The sequence below is a fragment of the Archocentrus centrarchus genome, chromosome 22 (assembly GCF_007364275.1).
Source record: "Archocentrus centrarchus isolate MPI-CPG fArcCen1 chromosome 22, fArcCen1, whole genome shotgun sequence".
NCBI lineage: Eukaryota > Metazoa > Chordata > Actinopteri > Cichliformes > Cichlidae > Archocentrus > Archocentrus centrarchus.
This window is the reverse complement of record NC_044367.1, coordinates 10429766-10440831: the sequence shown is the minus strand read 5'-3', so window position 1 is coordinate 10440831 and position 11066 is coordinate 10429766.

The window sequence follows — 11066 nt, the reverse complement described above, 5'->3', positions numbered from 1 at the left end:
AACTAGATATTTACATTAATGAGAAAATGAACAGCTATACCTAATGAAATGGCCCCATGAAGGGTTCCTTAGAGTTTGTATTTCTAAAATTGTAGGACCAGTAGCTGAAAGAGCATTTATCCCCCAGTCTATAACTATCATGGAGGTGCACACACACACACACACACACACACACACACAAGTAGCAGTTTTTGATTTTCTCAGTATTAATTCAAATTTTAAACCCAGTGACTCTTCTCAAATATGAATTCACACAGTAAAGTAGAAGGATACATTTAGGCAAATTCCTGTTGTATTCATAAAGTCTTTGCTCTACAGCAATTTTGCCACAAATTAAACACCCACTTCAAAGATGAGGATCAGAATGATCTTATTACCGGAGCACTTCCTGAATGTCATTCCTACACAGATAAAAAAGCAGTGTGTTTTAATGAAGTGTAATATAATTTTAACTGTGGGTCTCTCAAATTAGCAGTGGATGGGTCATGACTGGACTGCTGCTGCCCTCAAATAAGCCTCACCTGTCAGGCAGTAAAAGAGTACAGAAAGCCTTCAATCACCAGCAAGCCACCGGTGGACAGGTCGCTGTCCACCAGCCCACAACTACAGGTATTAATAGACACAAAGCATGACAAACAGAGAGCTGTACTGATCGCCTAATGCAGGCACCTGTATGTGATTCGGCTTTCCAGAGCCATTAAGTTCCTTTTTTACAGTATGTTTATGGATAAAGTGTAACGATGTTAATCTTGCTCAATATGAGGAGAATGAAACAAATCCATTCAGCTCATCAGCTGCTCAGTTCTCGTAAATAACCTGAACAACATTCACACCCCCCAACCTGACTGCACCACCCTAGCCATTCAAGCTCATCACCTTTAAAAGACACAGCCCTAAATAATATGAGTTGTTTGTGTTGACACCCCGGCTGATGTTTGTTGCTCAGTAATATATTGCATCAGCAGAGCAGAGCAGTTGTCTCTGCTCTGCACCTGCACCAGCCATTCAGCCTCAAGTCTATAAATCCCAGTGCAGGGAGGAGTGAGGGAGCTCACTGGACTCCAGAAAAAGGGCTGCCTTTTCTGTCACCCGACACCATGTGAACCTTCAGATATGTGTTTTTGTTATTGCATTTCGGTTGTCTGTGGAAACTAGAACCTTTACCGTGGTGGTGCTTTGATTCACCGCCCTTGCCACATGAGCGGATTCCACCCGTGATCTCCCCCTACAATCTTCCAAGCCACCCCAGCCCCCAATTCCACGTGCCACCAAGCTGTGCATATACAAATCACTACAGCCTTGTTAGCATAGTTTAGTGAAGATGTCAGCTTTATGAGGGCCAGGTTGCCTGCTAGGCATGTCAGGGACACCAGGGGAGGGGCTGACCCACAAGAGGAAGCACAGCAGGATACGCAAAACCTGCACTGTAAATTTAGGTCCGAGGAATGGAAGCTGTGATGTGACTATCCCGAACCACTGTGAAACAGTGTGGACCCATGCAACATTGTGTGATTTAACAGGGACACAAGAGAATGGGTTTCCTGCATCATAAAAAAAACTCCTGTTTTGTGATTTGTCATAAATAATTTGATCACAAATCAATGAAAAGCCATTTCCTGTACTCATAATCAAACTGCAATGAATGTACATTTTCTTATGTGTGTGTGTGTGTGTGTGTGTGTGTGTGTGTGTGTGTGTGTGTGTGTGTGTGTGTGTGTGTGTGTGTGTGTGTGTCTGCGTGTGGAGTGCCGGCATCATTAGATTGTTAATCTCATTTCCTTTCTGATGATTGAAAATGGAGAGAGGCTCTGAGTTTATCAGGCAGATAAATGGACGGCCCATCCTCTGAGAAGATCTAATCTGTCATGCGTCAAGGCTGGGGTTCACCTGCCGCCAGATAATAACCATGTCGAAGGGCACTGATGATTTAGGAGAGCTTGGCTCTTTGTTTGCCTTTGCAAACACCTGATGGTTTCATTAATTAACTGGCCACAATTAGCGGCCCACGTCACGCCAGGTAGACTCCTTCAAGAGAGATGTGAGATATTAAAAAGCAGGGAGGAACTCCATTAGAGCTGACCTTTTCTGTGAAATTACTGATATTTGAGATTTAATTCGGAATTCAATGAAAACTTCATTTTTATTCTTACGGCTGAGGTCCTTTCTGACTCCAGTGTGAAATGGGGTCTCCTGCAGCCTGCAGGTCATTAATTATGATCTTTATAAATTTAATTAAGAGGATGTCGCTGCTTGATTTTTTTTTATCTTCCTGTCCTACAGGTTAAAGAGTAGATAAGATATTTATCACCTCTTGAATGATGGGAAAAATATGGTCTCTTATAGATTAATTATACACTATATACCAAATTCCCAGTTGGCTTCCTCTTTCACATATTTAGCTTTTAAATACCAAATAAATATGTATCGTGCTGTATCCTTGCACGTTTGCTTGCACAATTCTTTGTATCTATCCTCTACAGCTTTTCATATATGCTTGGGTAAAATATTCAGCTACTGGATTTGTTTTTGACAAATGACAGATTTAGACCCCTGGACAGAAAAGACAGTATAATTCTGAGGGTATACGTCCTGATGAAAATGCCTTTGGCAAGATTAAGCACAGTGTATTGTTACACAGTAAAGCTTTAAGATGTGTAATCCTCCAGATGATTTTATACTTGCTGAAGGGAGGTAGAACTAGAAGAGTACTGTCCTTCCTCCACTCTCTCAGTACTCAGACTCACCGTCTTTCACTCACTTTTAAAAGCACACACGCTAAAAGCACATCAATATCACCGCACTCGTCTCTCCCTCTCTCTCCTCTTCCACACATATCTCCTCCTTTGACTCGGGACCTCTGCAGCTGCCTGCTCTCATCTCTCTTTCCCTCACTCGTACACACACAAACACACACATAAAACACACATTTCTACTGCCACCCGCATGCATTTATTTATTCGTTATATTTCCTAATTCAGTTTGACGAATGAGTGACAGCTTGACACTTCATTCGGCAAGATTAATAGAACGACACAATATTTACGTGGCAGAGACAGCCAATTATCCCACCATCTATCATCCAGATTATCTTTCTGATTGAAAACTACTCGTCCATGTAATCGGAATTATTTGGAATTAGAAGGGAATTTATGGCTTCTTGTGTCACTTTTCCTGGACGGTGGTAAATTTGAAATATTAGATACATAAAGAGATCATAGGAAAAGGGATAAATAGAGGTCTGGAATTAATGCCACACATTTGCCAGTCTCCGTGCCCCAGGATGAACCCTTTCTCAGTAACCGTTGTACATGTTCTCGTCACATATTATTAACACTTATATATTGTGTTGGTGAGATCGTGTAATTCACACTAGTAGAGAAGATGATTTTTCCATTGCTGCAGCATTTTTAAGGATATACTCGGCTGTGCGATGAGTTATTGTAATCACAATGCAAGCAGAATTAAATGTGTTCAACTTAGAAGACAGTAATGAATAGATCTTATCAACAGAGATAGCCTTGCGTGTATTGATCTCTGGCTATGTTTTTTAAATGTCCATCTCACTCAAGGCAGAACTGACATCACTTTACTCCTTCAACCTCTGTCCTTCAGCTTCTGTTGATTAATTCACCCGAGTCGTTCCTATCTCACCCCACAATGCTCTGCATGCTGTTTTCATACATCACCTTTTCTGTACCGTTCTCTTCTCAAACTTTCATGCCTTTATTAATTTACCTAATCTTTCGGCTCTCTGTAATGTCTTTGAGTATCTACTTTTGGTAGCAAAAATCACACTTTTAAATGAATATCAAAAGAGGAGAACAGATGAATTAGACCAGCAGACAGTGCAGGTATATGATATGGTTGTCAGACTGTGTCAAATCAGCTAAGGCGCAATGGATGGATACAGCTGACAGTAAAGCTCCCGCCTGCCTCCACCTCACTGCAGGAATCAATATGCTCCACTTCTGCAGAATTTGAAACTTGTTTCTAAACAGCTATATAGTAAATTAAAATAGACTTATAATGTAATCTGCTGCAAAAGTGGTCAATAACCGAACCAAAAATAAACGTACCTAATTTTTGTTATGGTACATGAATTGACTAGGCATTTTTTTCGCTGTAGGTCTTTAGTAATGAAATTTGAAAAGTGACGTTTCATCCATTTAGTAAATCTTGGCAGTCTGAAAGCCTGGCTCTCAGTCATTTCTTGTTTTAGAAATGGTGAAAATTGCCACATATAACAATGTTGCTGGAGTTTGCTTTTATTGGCCAGAGTGCGTTCAGACTTGTAAATGGGATTATGCCATCCCAATATAGTACTCCAGCAACTAGCTTGTTTATTTTTATCCTCTTATTAGGAGAGTTGAATCCTTAAAGGGTGCCAAAATTATCCTGCAAATTGCTGACAGGGAAAAATGAAAGGTCTCTAACGGTTATTATAAGCAATCTGTCTGCACTGAAGCACAATGTGACTGCTGCGCTTGCGATACCAACGGGGTGACCTCAGTGAGAGGCGTGTTGAAAGTCAGACACACCGTCTGGTTGGGACCACCAGGAATGTACGCACACCTTGCATGCCACATTCACACCACATCCAAGCCCAAAAGGGCACTCGCCATGGACTTGAGAAGCATTCATTTGACTTCGTGTTATTTTGTCTTGATATTTTCTGTATTTTGCATTTGTCTGAAGTTTAATAAAAGGGTGCAGTGAAAAAACTGTAGCATAGCAAAGTACAGAATATATATATATATACATATATATATATATATATATTTTTAGGTAATTTGATTTTCCTCCACAGCCTCAGTATCCATGTCATGAAGCTCTTGGTCAAAGTTCTTTATGATAGACGACTGCAGACTGCCGCAGGAGTTGGTATTTTGGATATATCTCCTGAGTTACGCGTCCACTCCTTGAACCCCAGGGAGCAAATTAGCAGTGTTGAGCTCTTGCCTTTCTTGTAACCTTTGCCCATCCTGACTGACATTTGTGTTTCTCTTAGCCTTGGGCCTGGGCGTATGGCGGCCTGAGAGAGGATGCACAGAGATGCTGCATATGTTAAACAACTGCCAGTGTGTGTTGATGCGGGGTTATGTCTGTGTGTGATTTGAGAATGTGTGAATATCTACATGTGTGTTTGAGTGCAAGCCAGTCCAGCTGTTATATAAAGGCTTCTTCTGTGTGCAACCAAAACTTTGTCTGACTCTGTGCAGCACAGGGGTTGTGACCTCAGAAAATGGCACCGATTCACAGCTCAGATCTAAAGACGCACTGATGGAAAAAAGAACTTAAAAAAGTGAATTTATTGTTCTCAAATGAACAAATATTGTTACCGTCTCGTCACATTATGATTGTACAACTGTAGTGCAGTACAAAGCATACTGTGCGTCAGAGCTGTATGTAAAATGTGATTGCCCTTGATACTGACAAAGCTGTTTGATTGGGAGGGATGCACTTGGTGACTTAGCTTTACTTAACATATTGCCTTCAGCAAACCTGTGATACAAAAAGGAATTGTTTTGATGTAAGTAATCAACCCTAAAATTTGCATTATCTTGCATAAATACTATTTTCCAATAAAAATGTCGGAAATTTTAGTTATCGTTGAAGGGGGCAGCAAGGTGGTTACCGCTGTTGTCTGGTTCTGGGTTTGAATCTCCTGGTTAGCTGGGACATTTCTGTGTGGAGTTTGCAGGTTAGGTTAAGCAGACATTCCAAATTAGTAAAACGTGTGGGTGTGAGAGGTTATCTCTCTCCCTTTGTTTATCTGTGATGGACTAGTCAGGTCTGGATAGTCAGCTGAGACAGGCCCCACCTTTAGAGCAACAATTCTGGCTGGAAGTCACGACTCATTTCAGAAATCTCAGTCATGGCGGCCTGTTGCTGGCTAAACCCTTAAAATGCGTTTCGGTCACAAAAACCAAACATAACTGAAATAAAACTCTTAAACATTAGCAGTCCATCTGTTAATCTTTGTGTTCACCAGGGCAGTTATTATTAAGTTATTAAGCTTGAGTTAAATGGATTATCGATTATGGAAAAATATCCACGTCATCAATAAACACTGTGTTTGATCTGAGTATTGTTCATATATCTTAATTAAACTATATACATTTAGTCAGACACGGTTTGTTTGCATCGTTTTCTGGTTTTTGGTCTGTGTGCCACACTAAATTCCTTGTATTTATGCGACTGCTAGATTTTAAAACCGTGACTGCAGTGTGAGCCTGCACTATTTAAAAACACTCTTCTGAATATGAATTTCAGAATCACCACTGCTGTGACTGGATGATAAAACTCCACTTAAACAAGTGTAATTGAACTCTCAAGGAGGGAAGGGGACACGGTCGGTTTTGGTTCCCCAGACCAGTTGAAGCAGTGTGAGAGAAGAGGGATGAAAATATGGTTGGGTATGTGAACCTTACAGTGGAGCTGTCATGGTGCTAATGGAGGAAGTGGAGCAGAGGGTCAGGAGTCCTTAGCACCTGTGTGGAAGATTAATGACCACAGAGCCATGGGAGGGAAAGACAGACAGAAAAAGAGTAACTCTGAAACAGGCGCTGGCCTATCTGACTAACTCAAAGGTCAGCGCTACTTGACCTTTGCTGGGGAGTTACAACGTTAACTATACTGTCTGAGCGCTAGCACTGTGTCACCAGTGTGAGTCTTTGAAAATTATATAAATATTGTTGTAATTTCTTTGTGTAATCCACTTCAACAGATATAAAAACTACACCTGGGATCATCGCACTACATGTAAAGTCTATAATAAAGCAGTGAGATTCGTATTCAGCACAAGCTGTTGTCCCTTTAGACCATAAAAGGTGCTCTCAGGCAGTGATGCCAGCAGAGACCTTTATGATTACCTCAGTAGCATGTAGCGCCACAGAAAAGAGATATCATCATTATCTCGACACAAAGGCGGCCCTCACATTGTTAAAACAATTTGCTGCTTGCTAATGTAGGCTGTCAGAGCACCGCACAGGTCTAGTTCCGAGAGTTAAGTTGTAGGGTTTTTTTTCTTTTCCACCTCCCTCCCTGCCTCTGCCTGGGGAATCACGGCGGGTACAGGGCTCATTTCCTCATCAAACACAGGACGAGTGATTTGGAATATTTATGAGGCTCCCAATTTAAGTTAAACATTTAACAAAAAAAGCATCCGATTAAAATGAGATAGCAGAAAGGGTTAAAGTCCCTGTGGGCAGCCAAGGCTAAAAATTAAACATGGAATGCTAGGAATGAATTAAAGTAGCAGATCTAAGAAAGATTTCAGCTCTGTAGCATTACTGTATGGAAGCAGTGGTGATACGGTATATGTTGAAATAAGGCTTTCAGTGACTGTGATTAGAATTTTAATTAGGTGTGACGAGATAATGCTGTGATAAAGTGAATGCAAGATCATTTTTGAATAGTCTGCATACTAATATGAGAATTTCATCTAAATGAGACAGGACACAAAATGTGTTATAAAATTGATCTGTGTGTATTTTTCAATTTATAACCCAAAAAGTATGCACAAATGTTTCCAATAGTCCAGTTAGATCTTCGAATGCCGATAACACAATAAGGATATCAGAGCTAGTAGCCCTGCTTAGGTCAGAGGGCAGATGTAACACAATGCCATATTGACTTTATTGATAATCTATGGCTCCCTTTCATTCTTTCCCTCCTCTCTTCTTGTCTTTGTAGCAGCAGCAGATCAGTCAGTGGCCGAGAAGGAAGGGTCAGCCAGCTTCTGATCTGCTCAGTGACTCTCCATACTTCCTGTTTAATCACCAGTCCCTCAGGAATACTCTGCCACCCATTTATCAAGCCCTGAAAAAGTTCAGGTGCTCTATATATCACTGAGAGATGAAGGACTTGGGTCAGGTGTGTATATGTGTCTGTATCTACAGCAGATACCCCTACACATGTGCACTGGTTTCTCTGAATTGCATATAAGATTATAAAAAACATTTTATACATTTTATATCTATACTTTATATACTGTACACTCACTGACCACTTCATTAGGTACACTTGTTCAACTGCTTGTTAATGCAAATATCTTGTCAGTCACTCAATGCATTTACACATGTATGAATAGGAACAGAAAGTCAAATAACCACTTGTTAAAACCAAGGTATGCAGAAGAGCATCTCTGAATGCACAGCTCATTGAACCTTGAAGCAGATGGGCTACAGCAGCAGAAGACCACACAGGGTTCCACTCCTGTCAGCTGGAAATAAGAAACTGAGCCTACAGTTTGAACAGGCTCACCACAACTGGTCAGTGTTTCCAGCACCTTGTTGAACCTCTGCCACAAAGAATTAAAGCATTTCTGAAGACAAAAGGGGTCCAACCAGGTACCAGCAAGGTGTACCTAATAAAGTGAAAGTATGAGTATATGTGCATAGTCCTCTTTGTGGGCTGATAGAGATAAACAGTCTGTGTGGGGAGACAGAAGTGTAATGACATGTGCAGAAATGGACTGGATAGGTATCAGCAGCTATCTTTGATTTTGGATCAAAGGGAACGTGTTTCCAGAATACTGAACTGTCCCTTTAATTTGCAGCATCGTTCCCTTGTCAGAGTAGTATATTCCGATGGGATACGTGGAGTCTACGGTTTCAAACCCGAGCCTTTAATGTAGACTGGAAACAGAAGTTGGGAATCAACAAGACAAGGTGAATGTAATCACACACAGGTGAAGACAATCAGGACAATCATGGGAAGACTGTGTCAGACAGGAAGTAAAACAAGCAGACGCTATAAAGGAAAACACATTTTCAAATTAAAACAAGCAATTCCCAAAGAAGACTGATACAGACATGCTAACAACTGTTTCCCTGTTTATTGTTCTTTCATTACTTACATTATTTTAACTTTCCTGTCAGTTTCAGGGGTAATTCTTTCCACCCACTGTACAGTCTGATTACTACTGCAAACACTTTGGACTGAAAAAAGTTTTCTTGAATGCCCACCTGCACAGCAGGAACGCTGTTTATTTATGTTTTCGCTGGCAGCCCTGAGGGAAGTGACTGATGTCTGAACCACAGAGACACTGCCTCAGGCCATCATATGCTGCCCTCCAAGGTTCCTCAATACAATCTGCATCTATCTGCGTGTGTGTGTCTGCTTATGTGTGTGTCACTTTTTTCCCTCATTTTTTTTTTTTTTAAACAGTGCACTATAGGGCATTGGGCAGGCAGGATGAGTGCCCTTGTAGCTACTGATGCGTTGGTCACAAAGATGGAAATACCACAAGAAATAATATTCAAAAATGTACCTCAAACAACAACACTGGCTAGAAATCTCTACAATCTGCAGTATTTGAGTTGGATTAACTAATGCTAACTAATGCTGTTTTTCTAATTATTTCACTACCTTGTATGTTTTGAGTATTCATCTGCAAATTAAAGTGTATATATGTATATCTGGAGTCTGAGTCATGGCTAGCGTACATTTATAAAACAGAGAAGTCTTCTTTATCTGCTGGTAAATGACAATAATTGTGTGCCAGTTGATACCTTAGTGCCAGGCATTAAAAGAATTTATCACAGTGATTGATTTATTATAATGTTCCCTTGGCTGATGCAAATCTTGTAGCCCAGTATGAAGGTCTTCCAAAGGCAGCCCCCCTATTGTGATGGTGTGATCTCATTTTCTCAGCAGAGAGGCAAACTGCTAGCCTCCCTCTGATCCACCTGGCAGGAGGGGAGTTTGGACTGAGACAAGCTGGCCAGCCCACTGACCTCTGGGCAGAGTCTCTAGCTGTGCTGGGCAGGCAGCCGGCGTGGGCCAACGGTGGGGCACGAATGACTGAAGCAATAGGGATGTGATTAGCTGACATGGCGGCTGGATTTTGCAAGCTGTCCTATTCGCAGGCATGGGTGAGCAAAGGGGCAGAGCCGCTAAAATGGGAATGAATGTATTGATCCTGCTGCTGTTATGAGAACGACATACACAAGCTATTTTTACAGGAGGGAGAACACTCTGCTGGCGAAGGCAATCTGTCTGTGACGTAGATAAGCTCCTAAAGAGTGGATGGACACAGTGGGTGGGAAATGAAAGTGTGATTTAAAGGAATAGATTGTTTTTTTTGAGAAATAAAGAATGAAGTTGTTGCAAGTTTTTGCATGTCTCTAATTAGTGAGCTTGAGGTGTGTTGATTGATAAATTTCAATACCTTCGGACAGTGCCAAGCTGGCTGTTTGTACTCAGTTTTTGCATTAAGCTAAGCTATCTGGCTGCTGGCAATAGTTTCATTTCTTGCACACAGCTATGAGAGTGGTATGAGTCTAGGGAGGTAACTGAAACGGTATACATCCTAAAATATCCAGCCTTTCCTTTATGTGAAAACACAGTACACAAAAATCAGATGAATTATGGAAAAACTTTATGGCAGAATTGTATGTACAGCATCTAGATGGCAATATTACAACAACATGCCTGTCACAGAGTGCCGTAAAGCTGTCCTCTGGCAGGTAGCATCCCTTCTTGCTGTCCTCTAGAGTCCAGGGGAAGTGAACTGCTTCTATTGGAATGCTGCAGCAGGCCAATAGGCAGAGTTCAGATGAGGCTTATTTTTACTCACGCCATTCACTAAACTTCTCCACTCTTTTTGCATAAAGTAATTGCTGTTAGGGAGTGAGCACTGCAGAGTCACTTGGGCTCCACAAGCACAGAGGCTGAGATTAGGGAATAAAACAGCCAAGTCAGTGCTGCTTAGGCACTCCTCTGTCATTGCACTGCTATGGATGAGGGCTGACAGTGATGAATATTGGCCAAAAGTTGGTATTCCACATGATGATTTTCCCTAATGAGAATTGATGAATGCGGGAGAGATGGACTCAGGATTGGGTGATGAGAGGAGGGACCCCTCATTAGAAGCCAGTCATGCTAAGCTGAGCGGCTTTAAGGTGGGCAGGCCTGCTGGGCTGAGCTATGCCACTCCAGCAGTTCTTCAATAAACATCAGCTGATATCATTGATCAATACTGCCTCACACAGTAGACTGTCAAATGAGATTTATCCATAAGAGTAAAAATCAATAAGAAAACAGCTATCATGTAGCATTCC